The sequence below is a fragment of the Bos javanicus genome, chromosome 26, assembly GCF_032452875.1.
Source record: "Bos javanicus breed banteng chromosome 26, ARS-OSU_banteng_1.0, whole genome shotgun sequence".
In the NCBI taxonomy this organism is placed as follows: Eukaryota; Metazoa; Chordata; class Mammalia; order Artiodactyla; family Bovidae; genus Bos; species Bos javanicus.
In genome coordinates, this window is record NC_083893.1 from 48,663,249 (window position 1) to 48,677,700 (window position 14,452).

Below are 14,452 nucleotides of genomic sequence, written 5' to 3' on the forward strand. Positions count from 1 at the left end.
GCACGCTTTGTTAACCCGGCGTCCATCCCAGCTAGGGCCCTGGGCTGACGACTCATCCTGGGTGAGCAGGAGAACGTGCCCAGGGCAGCAGGGGACCCAGTGTGGGGGTGCTGTGGTGAAAGCCAGGGCCCCTGCCACGGGAGACCTCCACACGGATACTGAAATCAGAGCTGGCTTAGGCTTTGCAACTCTCCTTTTACCATAAATAGTACCTCCTCTCTCCTACCCAAGGCAATCTACAGATCCAATGCAATCCCTATCAAATTACCAATGGCATCCACAGAATTAGACCAATTTTTTAAAAAAAAATTTGTATGGAGACACAGAAGTCCCTGAATGATCAAAGCAATCTTGAGAAAGAAAAACAGAGCTGGAGGGATCCGTTGCCCTGGCCTCAGACTACACTGCAAAGCTATGGGATCAAACCAATATGGAGCTGGCACAGAAACAGACGTATATTCATAGCTCAATGGGACAGGATAGAAAGCCAGAAATAAACCCACACATCAATGGTCGATTAGTCTATGACAAGGGAGGCACGACTATATAATGGAGGAAAGACAGTCTCTTCAATAAGTAGTGCTAGGAAAACTGGACAGCTACATGCAGAATAAGGACATTAGAACATTAACACCACACACAAAAATAAACTCAAAGTGGATTAAAGACCTCAACGTAAGACTGAATACTATAAAACTTTTAAGGGAAAACATGCGCAGACCCCTCTTTGACATAAATTGTAGCAATATCTTTTTGACCCGTCTCCTAGAGTAATGGAAATAAAAACAAAAATAAACAAATAAGGCCTAATTAAACTCAAAAGCTTTTGCAAAGCAAAGGAAACCATACACAAATTAAAAGACAATCCACTTTTCATTGGGAGAATGGGAGAAAATATTTGCAAATGATGCGACTGACAAGGAATTAACTTCCCAAATTTACAAACAGCTCATGCAGCTCAACATAAAATAAATAAATAAATAAATGAGCAGAAGACCTCTATAGACATTTCTCCAAAGAAGATGTACAGATGGGCCATCAGACAGATGAAAAGAGGCCCAGCATCACTAATTATTAGAGAATTGCAAGTCAAAACTACATGAGATATGACCTCACACCAGTCAGAATGACCATGATCAGAAAGTCTAAAACCAAGAAATGCTGGAGAGGGTGTGGAGAAGAGGGACCCTCCTACACTATTGGTGAAAGCAAGTGAAAATGAAAATCGCTTAGTCGTGTCTGACTCTTTGCGACCCCATGGACTGTAGCCTTCCAGGCTCCTCTCTCCATGGAATTCTCCAGGCAATTCTACGGGAGTGGGTAGCCTTTCCCTTCTTCAGGGGATCTTCCCAACCCAAGGGATCAAACCCAGGTCTCCCACATTGCAGGCAGATTCTTTACCAGCTGAGCCACAGGGAAGTCCCCACTACTGATGGGAATGCAAATCGCTACAGATGCTGCGGAGAACAACATAGAAGCTCCTTTAAAAACTAAAAATAGAACTACCATTTGATACAGCAATCCCACCCCTGGGCATATATCTGAGAAAACCAGGTATCCAAAGGATATATGCACCCCAGTGTTCATTGCAGCACTGTCTACAAGAGCCAAGACGTGGCAGCAACTTCTGTCAGAAGGGATGAACAAAGATGTGGTATATAGACAGTGGGTTACTCAGCCATTTGAAAGAATGAAATAATGCCATTTGCAGCAACATGGATGGATCTGGAGATTATCATACTAAGTGAAGTATGTCAGGTGGAGAAAGACAAATATGTGATATCCTTTATATGCAGAATAAAAAAAGATACAAATGAACTTATTTACAAAGTAGAAACAGACTCGCAGACTTAGAGAATGAACTTATGGTCAGCAGGAGGGAAGGGTAGTGGGCAGGGAGAGCCTGGGAGGTTGGGACTGAGATATACACAGTGCTGTGTCTGCAACAGGTAGCCAACAAGGAGCTATACATACAGGCACAGCAGAGAGCTCTGCTCAACGTTCCGTAATAGCCTGAGCGGGAAAAGACCTTGAAAAAGAATAGATACGTGAATGCGTATAACTGGATCACTTAGCCGCACACCTGAAACTTACTGTTTATCAAGTACATTTCAATGTAAAATACTAATTTAAAAAATAATAAATAAGTGAAAAAAATACCTCTTCCTCACCCCTCCTGGGAGCAGTCAGCCTAGCAGCCACCCACACCCAGTATGAATTTGTTCACCCTGCACAGATGCTCTCACAGTCAAAGCAGCTGTATTCACATTTCAGGCCCACCAACCCTGTTGGTCCTGTGAAATTCTGATTTCTCCGCCCAAAAGGAGACTCAGACGTGGTCCCAGTCTTGCGGAATTTCAGGATATCAAAGATTAAGGACACATCTCTGGAGTGCCTAGAAAGGGAAGGGAGAGGCTAACCACAGGGGAATCAGCAAGAGACTTCCCATCAGTCACAGTGGGTCCCAGAACACAGCAGAATCGACCTTTAAAGTCACGAGGAGCATATTTTGGACTCAGAATCTGTCCTCAGCCAGACCAGCAATTACGTTTGGAGACAGAACTCCCAGATATGCAAATCTGGGAGAAGTAATCTGTTAATTCTCCTTTTGTGCCCTGTCCGAGAAAGACTTGAGGATGCACTCCAAAAAGTCAACAATAGCAACAATAGAAAGAATTCAAGAAAAAGAAGGAAATGGGATCCAAGAAAATAGCTGCGTTAACTCAGGTGTGCAACATGGAAATAAATTCTAGTCTCAGGGCCTGGAGAACAGCCAGTTCCAACCCACTGAAGGGAAGCTGGCTGGGCTTCCTGATGCGCCAAGGAAGGCATGCTTGCTCCATCGATGTGGGGAAAAGGCAGCAACGCCAGGGTAAAGAGTTACCGATGAGTGTCGTGGGCTCAGATGAAGCATCCTGACATGATCTGGAGCAGTTGACAGCCTGTAAAAATTATACATCCATTTCAACATGGGTCCTGGATCATCCCCCTGCCAGCAGCCGGGTTTAGTGGTATAGGAAAGGAATAGTATTTGTAGTATCATAATATACGTTAGAGTTACAGAGTTAACACAGTGGCAATTACAGGGGAGAGACTGATAACAGATTGAAGGCAGAGAGGAAATGCTACAAACCCTCCGCCATCGGTTTATTAAACTGCAACGCCTCACTTCCTCCCCTCTTTTCCTGGCTTTAGTTTTCTCCGTAGCTCTCGCCACCACCTGACACGCTGCAGATTTTGCTTAGGAAGTTTGCTCGTTGTTTGCCTCTCTCTACTTGGAAGTCGGCTTTTGTCTGTATTGCCAGCTGCCCAGCGGTGCCAGCGTTTAGCACGTGTTCACGACTTCTTGCGGAGAAAGGACAGCTGAACAGTGTAAATGTCAGGGCACCGCTGACACAGGATTGGGGGGGACAGTGTGGAGAGAGGGGCCCCCCTTCTTCCTCTGACACAGAAGGGAGATGGGAGGGTGTGTCCAAGGCTGGTCCATGCCTGGGATTCGGAGCTATCCATGAAAACTCGGGAGGGCTATAAATGACATACCAATATTTAGTGGAAGTGGAGGAAGTCGAAACGACTTAAACTTCTCTTTCGTACTGAGAAGTCAAATGGAAGTTGTTTAAAATTGACAAGTGCAGGGCCAGAAGTAGAAGCATGTTATTTAGAATTACAGTGGTAACAAGATCCGAAAACATAAACTGTTCAAATGGTTCTCTCCTGAGAAAGGGAATGGGGCAGGAAACATTTCTTTTTCACTTCGTATCCATCCGTCTACACAGATTTAATATTTGTACTTTGTGTGTATTGCTTTTATAATTTTTTTAAAATGTTGGGGAAAAGCCATGGGCACAGACGGCAATGTCCTTGTTTCTTGTAAAAATGTCTTCGCTTGTTCTTGATTTAGTCTTATTCCCCTGGACTTCACAGAGGGTCCGTATGAAAAATGGCCATCTGAAGGATCTGAAAGCCGCAGTGAGAGATGTTCATGTCCATTATGTCACCTGGCGTCCCTAAACGAGGATTCATGCCCCACATCTCTCCTAGAATGTCTCACAGGAAGAAAGTTTGTCTCAACTATGGAAAAATATCTACAGTAGATACAGAAGACCAAAGAGCTGGCATTTTTAATAAAGAGAAACGTTCTGAAGTTAATAAGAAAAATTCCTAAATATCTCAATAGAAAAAAAGAAGATAAAGAATATAAAAAAAACTTACCAAAGGAGAAATGAAAAACCATCGAATAAAACAGCAAATTAACTTTCTTACCCCTCAGCCAGGGGAATTGAAAAAGGAGGAGGGACAAGAAGAGAAGAAGGAGGGGAGAAGGGGGAGGGGATGGGGGAGGAGGGGATGTGGCAAGGAGGGGTGGAGGAGGGGGAGGGTACCTGGGGAGGAGGGGGAGGGAAGAGACGGGCGGAAGGGAGAAAGAGAGAGACAGGCAGTAATGGTGGGGGGGTGGGGTTGGGGATCTTACACCGTTTTCCATGGGCCAACTGGAGGAAGTCCAGCAGTTCAGCTTCTAAGAGCTGAGGCTAAGGAAATAATTGGTTAAGGGTGCAAAGCTGTGTATCAGTCCAATGACAGGTGTTGGAGACTCTGTGGCCCGTGCAGTGTGCGGACAGAGGCAGAGACTGGAGTGACGGAGGACGACCAGGGACCGCTTAGAACCACCAGTGACTGGAGAGAGATGGGAAGGATGCTCCACCAGAGCCCCCGGAGGGAGAGTGGTCCTGCCCACACCTTGCTTTTGGACTCTGGCCTCCTGAGCTGTGGAAGGACACATTCTGTTATTGGAAGCCACCAGCCTATGGCACCTGGTCACATATCCTGGAAGCTACGTGTGATTCTCAACAACAGAAGATGGGCCGGCAGTCCTGGGCTGGACAAGGGCACCCAGCGTAGCAGGTGCTTCCCACGGGGGCCTCCGGCTCTGGCCCATGGCAGCTGCCCTCCGTGTCACTGTGTCAGCTGGAGCTCACAGGGTTCTGTGCCCAGAAGGAAGATGGACGAAGAACCCCAGGGGTAGTCTGGGTCAGTTTGATTTCTCCCCTCCCCTCTGCAGTCAACGGTGTCCACGAAAGTATATCAGGTGAACCAGATGTGGCTTCAGGGGACCACCTGGTAAGTGGCCTCAGAGGATGGAGGGCTTCCCAGTGAGCTAGACCCATGGGACTAGGACAAGTGCAGCAGACAGAGCAATGTTTCAGTGTTCAGTGTATCTTAAAATGGTAGGTCCTGCCTCTTACTTTAAAAATAGGCCATATAGACCGGGGGAAAATATTTGCAAATGATGCAACTGACAGGAGACTAATTTCCAAAATATACAAACAGCTCTTACACTCAACAACAACGATGAAAAACAACCCAACTGAAAAATGGGCAGAAGACTTACATATACTTCTACAAAGAATTCAAACAGAAAGTTAATAGGGACATGAAAAGATGCTCAACATCACTAATTATTAGAGAAATGCAAAGCAATAAAATGAGGTAGCACCTCACACCAGTCAGAATGGCTATCATTTTTTAACAACAAATGCTGGAGAGGGTGTGGAGAACAGGGAGCAGGCCTCCACTGCTGGTGGGAAGGTAAGCTGGTGCAGCCACTTTGGAGAACAGTATGGAGGTTCCTCAGAAAGCTAAGAATAGGGCTGCCATATGGCCCTGCAATCCCATCCTGGGCGTGTGTGAGCGCATGCTAAGTGGCTTCATCGTGCCCGACTGTGTGTGACCCCATGGACTGAAGCCCACCAGGCTCCTCTGTCCATGGGATTCTCCAGGCAGAGTATTGGAGTGGGTTTCCTTGCCCTCTTCTAGGATATCTTCCCAACCCAGGGATTGAACCCTCACCTCCCATGTCTCGTGCATTGGGAGGTGGGTTCTTTACCACTGGTGCCACCCGGGAAGACCACTCCTGGGCATATATCCGGACACAAACTCTAATCTGAAAGGATATATGTACCCCTATGTTCATAGCAGCACTATCCATGAGAGCCAAGACGTGAAAACAGCCTACATGTCCATCGAGAGATGAATGGCCAGAAAAGACGCGCTGCGCACACACGTGGAATACTATTCAGCTATTCAAGAGGAAACAACACCACTCACGGCAACGTGGATGGACCGAGAGGTTACCATACCAAGTGAAGTCAGCCAAACGCCTGCGACATCACTGCTGCTGCATCCAGAAGGGGCTCGAATAAACGCACCGGGAAGCAGAGGCAGACCCGGAGAAGAAACTCGCGGTTGCCAAGGGGACGGGAGGCGGAGGAGGGGCGGACTGTCGCAGCCGCGAACTGTTACGTACAGAACGCACGAACAACAGGCTCTTACTCTAGAGCCCAGGGAACTGTATTCAGCGTCCCGTGATAAACCGTAGTGGAAAAGAATATGAAAGAGAATGTGTGTGTGTAACTGAAGCATTTTGCCGGACAGCAGAAATCAACACACCTTGTAAATCAACTATACTTCAATAAAATAATTTCAAAAAAAAGCCCATATAGGAACTTGATACAAAATCTGGAAAGTGATGCATCCTTCTCAGCTCTGGTAAGAAAGAGCTAAAAATACCACAAGCCACTGAATGAGACAAAAAAGAAGCAGGCTCACAGATCTAGAGAATAAACTAGTGGTTAGCAGCTTTATAAAAATAATAATAAGATAGCATTAATATAAGCTACAAGGGTATATTGTACAACTTGGGGAATAACTATATAATATAAATAACTATTATATAAATAACATTTATATAAACAATATAAATGGAGTATAACCTTTAAAAATGATGAATAACAATATTGTACACCTGTAAGTTAGATAATATTGTCTAGCGACTATACTTCAACGAAAATGAAACAGAAAGGCTAAACAGAACGAACCTGGCTCTGTCTAACCAGAGGCACCAACCGTGCGGGAGCCAGGTGTCAGCTCTGGTACCTGAGGAGTCCCGGGCACCACTTAGCCGGACTTCCAGGCTCAGATGTGGCACGCCCCTTTGACTCTTGCCGCAGCCCTGTGAAGCTAAGTCACGACTCACTTCCTGGCAGATGTTTCAAGGGCCAAAGTGCTAGTGTCAGTCACCATTTGATCCCCCTTCTGGGTGGCTAAAAAGCCAGTTTAGGAGGAGACAGGACGGCCCAGGGCCCTCGCAGCTGTCTGGCTCACCTAGACCCGTACGTGAGCCAGAGATGACTTGGGTTACTTTAAGCTGCCACGGTTGGGGAGTCCTCTGTTATTACTTAGCTTATCCTAACAAACTACAGACACAATCTGAGCATCTATCAGGAGAAGGAGCTAAGTCCAGGCTGTAACCTGTGCGGAGCCCAGTGCCGCCTGCTGAGGGCACACAGAGCGGCCGCCCCCCTGACTGTCCCCAGAGAGCCAGGCTGGTCGCTGAGCAGCAGAGGCGAGGAATACACACGGGAGGGCCAAGCGTGGCACACAGCCTCGCGCTGGGACCTCCACGCAGAGGCACAGAGGCGCAGCACCACAAGGCCCGGAGAAAGCGCGGCCCCCAGGCGTGCTGGGGGCACGGAGCCCAGGGGTCGCAGGAACATGGGGGCCTGGTGGAATGTACACACACAAGAAGAAATAAGGACATCTGCATAGTCAGGAACGCACTCACAAAATGGGATACAGCCACACAATGGGATATTATTCAGCCATAAAAAGGAATAAAATGAGTTACAAGCTGGACTCAAGATAGGCGGGAGAGACATCAACAACCTCAGATATCCGAATGATACCCCTCTAATGGCAGAAAGAAGAGGAACTAAAGAGCCTCTTGAGGAGGGTGAAGGGGAGAGTGAAAGAGCCAGCTTAAAACTAAATATTAAAAAAACTTAAGATCACAGCATCCCGCCTCATCAGTTCATGGCAAATAGAAGAGGCAAAGGAGGAAGTAGTGACAGATTTCGTCTCCTTGGGCTCTAAGAACACTGTGGATGGTGACTGCAGCCGTGAAATCAGAAGACGCTTGCTTCTGGGCAGGAAAGCTATGACAAACCTAGACAGTGTGTTGAAAAGCAGAGACATCACTCCGTCAGCAAAGGTCCATATAGTCACGGTTGTGGCCTTTCCAGTGGTCACATACGGTTGTGAGAGCTGGACCATAAAGAAGGCAGAGCACCAACGAATTGATGCCTTCAACCTGTGATGCTGGAGAAGGCTCCTGAGAGTCCCTTGGACAGCAAGGAGATCAAACCAGTCAATCTTAAGGCAAATCAACCCTGAATACTCATCGAAGGACAGAGCTGAAGCTGAAACTCCAGTATTTTGGTCATCTGATGCGAACAGCTGTCTCGTTGGAAAAGTCCCTGATGCTGGGAAAGACTGAGAGCAGGAGGAGAAGGGGGCTTCAGAGGATGAGATGGCTGGATGGCATCACTGATGCAATGGACATGAACTTGGGCAAGCTTCAGGAGATGGTGAGGGACAGGGAGGTCTGGTGTTCTGCAATTCACTGATATTCTCTTCCTGCTTTTTAATAAAGCAGGCATCCACGTGGGCTTTGCTGCAGTGACCGCCCACTGTGCGCCCATCAGGCTGGGAGAGCAAGGTCCTGAGAACCTCAGAAAGTGCTCGTGAGCTTCTGGAAAAATGCACGTATGATCTGCTCAATAATCTCGGCCAGCTCGTCCCAGTTTCTGGATGGCCTTGCAGTTGTTTATGATGAAGCTGAACTGGGCTCCTTATCAGTCCCCTCACTGTTGCAAGGTTCTGGGTATAAACCACGTCCTTGGAGGGGTAACTAAAAGATGGATTAGACAGGAAGGTCATCCCTTTTTCTTGGTGCAGATAACTCAGACGCAGGCCTGTGGCTGGTGAGAACTCCCCCCGTCGGTGGGCTGTGGTCCTCATTTCACGTGGGTCCAGGCTGGTGTCTTAGGTAAGAAGACTCATGAGGCTGGAGTGGAAAACAGCACATGTACTCATGTGCTGCCCTGGGCAGCAGCACAGGGCACAGAGGGACACCACTGTATACAGTTCCCAGCACGTGGCAGGCATTTTAGGTGGGGTTCTTCAGGTTGCAAAAAAAGAGATAAATCTACTCTAACTTCTTGGGCTCTAAAATCACTGCAGATGGTGACTGCAGCCATGAAATTAAAATACACTTGCTCCTTGAAAGAAAAGCTATGAACAACCTAGACAGCATATTTCACTTTCGACAAAACAGACTTGGAGTTCTAAAGGTGGCCTGGGTCTAGAATGGCTGTTGGATCCTTATGTGAATGAAAGTCGCTCAGTCGTGTCCAACTCTTTGCAACCCCATGGACTAAGCAGTCCATGGAATTCTCCAGGCCAGAATACCGGAGTGGGTAGCCTTTCCCTTCTTCAGGAGATCTTCCCAACCCAGGAATCAAACCAGGGTCTCCTGCATTGCAGGCAGATTCTTTACCAGCTGAGCTATCAAGGATCCTTAGGAGTGGAACCTTATTTCCATATGCTCACCCTTGACGTGGGCTTTGAGAGAAGCATGTGGACACTAGCCAAAGGGGCACCATGAGCAACAGCAGGACCTCGTCCACGAGCAGGACAAGTCTGACTTTGCCACAGGGGTGGGTCCTGCATCTTGTGGGTCCCACTTGGAGCCCTCCTATCTGCTGGTGGCTGGTCAGCTCTCCACTCCATCCGGCTCAGGGGGATGTGCAGCAGCCCTGAGGTCTGGGGTCTGGGTTCCCACGTTGGGCTTTGTTCTTGCCCTGAGGTTTTGGAGGAAAACACCAGCCTGGCAAATTTAGCCCTGAATTCCAGCCAAAGTGGAGGCAGGACATGTTCAGATCCACGGGTCCCGCTTTGTGGAGGCCTTGAGACGCCCATTGGGAAGGCTTGTGGGATGGCGGTGGAGACCCTGAGGACAGGAGCAGGCTGAGGAGAGGAAGACCCATGTGCCAACCTGAGACGTCTTCTCCTGGGCAGTGTCTGCATGTTCAGGTCTCAGCGCCGGGGGCATGGGAGCTGGTGAGCGCGGTCAGGCTGCTGTGACCGCCCAGTGCTGGGGGCAGGGCGCGGGGCGGGGTGCTGGCTGCTCCAGGGCCGGGCCTTGTCACTGTGTCTGTTTGATGTGTCTCTCTCAACTGGGCAGCAGCACAGGGCACAGAGGGATGCCACTGTATACAGTTCCCAGCACGTGGCAGGCATTTTAGGTGGGGCTCTTCAGGTTGCAAAAAAAAAAGATAAATTTACTCTTAACTTTTTGGGCTCCAAAATTACTGCAGATGGTGATTGCAGCCATGAAATTAAAACACGCTTGCTACTTGGAAGAAAAGCTATGACCAACCTAGACAGCATATTAAAAAGCAGAGATATTACTTGGCCCACAAAGGTGCATCTAGTCAAAGCTAAGGTTTTTCCAGTAGTCATGTTATGGATGTGAGAGTTGGACCATAAAGAAAGCTGAGCGCCAAAGAAGATGCTTTTGAACTGTGATGTTGCAGAAGACTCTTGAGAGTCCCTTGGACTGCAAGGAGAGCCAACCAGTCCATCCTAAGGGAAATCAGTCCTGAATACTCACTGGAAGGAGTGACGCTGAAACTGAAACTCCAATACTTTGGCCATCTGATTTGAGGAACTGACTCATTGGAAAAGCCCCGATGCTGGGAAAGATTGAAGGTGAGAGGAGAAGGGGACGACAGAGGATGAGATGGTTGGATGGTGTTACTGACTCGATGGACATGAGTTGGAGCAAGCTCCGGGAGTTGGTGATGGACAGGGAAGCCTAGTGTGCTGCAGTCCATGGGGTCACAAAGAGTCAGACACGACTGAGCTACTGACCTGACCTGACCTGACCTGACCTCTAACTCAAACCCAAAGGTGGTGCCACCGCTGCTTTTGGGTGGGGGTTTGGTTGCAAGACTCTGACAGAGGCCGTTTACTGATGGGACATCAGGAGCTCCTGGAATTCGTGGCAGAAGGGGCACTGGGGATTCTCCAGACATCTCAGGGCAGGAGGCAGAAGTAGTTCAGGTGGCGAGGTCTGAGGGGTCTCCCATCCTGCACAGCTGGGTCCCAAGTGTCTCAGGTCCTGTGAGGTCGCCCCATCCCACACTGAGGATGCTGGGGGCACCACCTAGGCTATGCAGTGGTCACTGCCCCAGGAGGACTGAAGGCTTGGTGGCCGGGCAAGAACTCCAGGCAGTTCAGGGGTCCCCAGCCCCCAGGAAACCAGGTCACAGAGCAGGAGGTGAGCAGCGGGCGACTGAGTGAAGCTTCATCTGTATTTACAGCCACTCCCCATAGCTCGTGTCACCACCTGAGCTCCGCCTCCATCAGCTCAGCCACGGCATTAAATTTTCACAGGTGTGTGAATGCCAGCCCCAAAGTCAGGACAGTATATCCTAAGATTGCCCCAAACAGCATGGAGGTGCCCGAGAAATGTAATCGCTCGAATCACCCCCAAGCCATCCATCACCCGCAGCCCGTGGGAAACTCGTCTTTCACGAAACTGGTCCCTGGTGCCCAAAATGGGGATGGCTGAGACAGATGTATGCAGAGCTCGAGGGCAGTGGTGCCGGCTCTCACAGGCTGTGGGGGCCCAGGGACAGGAATGGATCCCTGCCACCCAGCAGAGAGGTGGGGCTCAGAGCCGGGCGGGTAGCGAGGGCCAATGTCCCTGTGGTTTCACCCCTGGGCTGGAGGCACAGCCTCACGCACGCTGAACAGCAGCCCCCACTGTGGCTGACCAGGAGTCAGGGAGGTTCCCGTCCACTCCTTGCCCTGAGGTCCCACCCTGGTTCTCTGGTCACAGTTTCCTGGGCTGGGACCTCACATGGCAAACAGGTGACCATTACTTTCTATGGGAAAAGATGCCATGGAGGTTCTTGAGAGACTTCCCTGGTGGCCCAGTGGTGAAGAATCCACCTTCCAATGTAGGGGACGCAGGTTCGATCCCTGGTTGGGGAGTTAAGACCCCAGATGTCATGGGACATCTAAGCCCGTGGGCCTCAACTAGAGAGCCTGCATGCTGCAGCGAAGACCCAGGGCGGCCAAAAAATTAAAAACAGGTTCATGAGAGGAGAGGCTTATCCTGGACTATCCGGGTGGCCCTAGCTCCCATCATGCCTCCTTCTAGAGGGACCCAGGGGAAAGTCTGGTTCAGATCACAGCACAGTGGGGAGGCATATGAGGACAGAGGCAGAGCCAGGAGTGAAGTGGCCACAAGCCAGGGACGCCAGGCACTGCCGGCCCCCCGGAGGCGGGAGCAGGCGGCAAGCACCGCCCCCTCCCCGGAGCCTGTGGAGAAGCATGGCCCTGCAGGACTCCCTGAGTTTGAGCTCCAGCCTCAGGGCTGTGAGAGAGTTAAGTTTCTGTTGATTCAAATACACTTCAGGGCTTCCTTTGTGGCTCAGTAGTGAAGAATCCGCTTGCCTGTGCAGGAGGCATGGGTTTGATCCCTGGTCCGGGAAGACTCCACAGGCTGCAGAGCAACTCAGTCTGCGCACCACAGCGACTGAGCCTGAGCTCAGAGCCTGGAGCCCAGCTACCGAGTCCACAGGCCGCAACGACTGAAGGCCGTGTTCCCTAGAGCCAGTGCTCGGCCACAGGAGAAGCCTCTGCCGTGAGAGGCCCGTGCACCGCAGCTCGAGGGCAGCCCCGTTCTCTGCAACTCGAGAGGGCCCTGGCGCAGCAAGGAAGACGAGCGCAGCAACAGATACATACAGACGTCTTTACAAAACCAAAAGAACGCTGACAGACGGTGAACGCGGCAGGCGGACGCAGCGGCAGGCGGTGCAGCGGCCCACCCCCGAGAGGGCGCCGGGTGCACGGGGCCCAGCTCCTTGCTGAGGCCGCGGGGCGGGCCACGGTGCCGGAAGCTCACGCGGGCCTTTCGGAAGCTTTTTGGCTCCAGAGTCGCTCCTGGGCCCCGTCCAAGGGAGGGTCTCTGCGGCTCCCATCTCCCCTCCTGCGTCCTTCCTTAGACCCAGGCGCCCGCAGGCTTGAGGAAGAGCTGGGACTCGGGGGCAGGCGGGAGGCTCTGCTGTGCAGTGACGGTCAAGTTTTTGTTCTCTTCTCGAGCTGCTCCTGGGCCCGTCTGGACGGCCTGACGGAAGCCCAGAAACTCGGAGCCTCCAAGGCCCCTCCATCTGGGGGCGGCTTCAGTTGAGATCACCGTGCGAAGAGGGAGACTGGGCGCCCTGGGGCGATCAGACAGCGCCACCTCCTGCACAGAGCCTCGGGACGGGCCAGTGGGAGGCCACCAACCTCGGGTCGCCGACCAGCCAGCGGGTGGAAAACAGCAGTGAGAACCGCGGCCGGAACTCACCGCCACACACCCACCGGGAGCCAGGCCCGGCCGCCTGCCCCACGGCCCCTGCCCTCGCACAGACAAGACCGCGCATGAGCCGGGGAAGGCCGGGGACACGTCATGTGCAGGCCGGGGACATGCCGAGTGCACAGGGGAGCCAGAGCCGGCCTCAGCCCCGCCCTTCCCTGCCTCCCTGTGGAAAGCTGCTTCTTATCAAAACAAGCAGTTCCTGCAAAGGCTCACATTTTACACCCAGGTTCCTTTGTTCCAACAATGCGGTGAGACCTCGGATATGAGTGAAAACATCCCTTCAGAGGGAAGCATTATAAGGACACCTTTTCCATTTCCCTGTCCAGTGCGGGCCGCAGCCCTGGGGGCAGGGGGACAGGACTGGGAGGCCGCTGGGTCTGGGGGCCTCCTGCCTTTCCTCCCCTCCAGACCCTGCCCCTGTCCTGTCCCTCCACCTCCAGGCCTGCGGGAGTCCCTCTCCCCTCCGTCAGGGCGATCGTCCCCAGCTGGGAGCCACTGTCTCTCTTGCTTGTTGATGACCAGAGCAGTTGAAACCCAAAGGGCAGGCGGTTGCAGCCCTGATGGATCGGAGGCCCAGAGGGTGGACGTGGGCTTGGAGCCGGGCGCTAGGTCCCTGGTTGGCATCACGCCAAGGACACGGGTTGGGAGAGCTCGGCCCCTTGGTGAGGAGGGGAGCCCTTGGAACCATCTGCCCTCCACCTCATCTTTTCTCCTTTCAAGGGGGTTTCAAGTTGGAACCATGGCTGGTGTCTTGAAGGATTCATCTGGGCCTTCCTGGGGGGTTTAGGAATGACAGACCAAGAGAGAATTTCGGAACCAGACGGTTCTCGTAAAACAAAATAATGGATTCCTTCCAGGTATGCGATATTGATTTACATCACCTAAGAAGTCATCCTAACACTCTGCGAAGGATATGTTTTCAGTTCTAAAATCTTCTAATGGATATGTCAATTTTAACGGATTTTTCCCTGTTAGGTCTAAATCTTTCCTTTGGATCATGCCACGCAGCTGTCGTGAGCACTGATAATGTGACAAATGGGGTTAGGATACGCATTTCCATTTTCCAAATGAGCCTTTCTTGTGAGGCTGCGGCTGGCCTGCCTCGTTCCAGGCAAATGAGCCCAAAGGCTCAGGCGGTGACGAGAGAGGGGTGCCCAGTGTGGGCTGAGGCTCCGTCTCAGG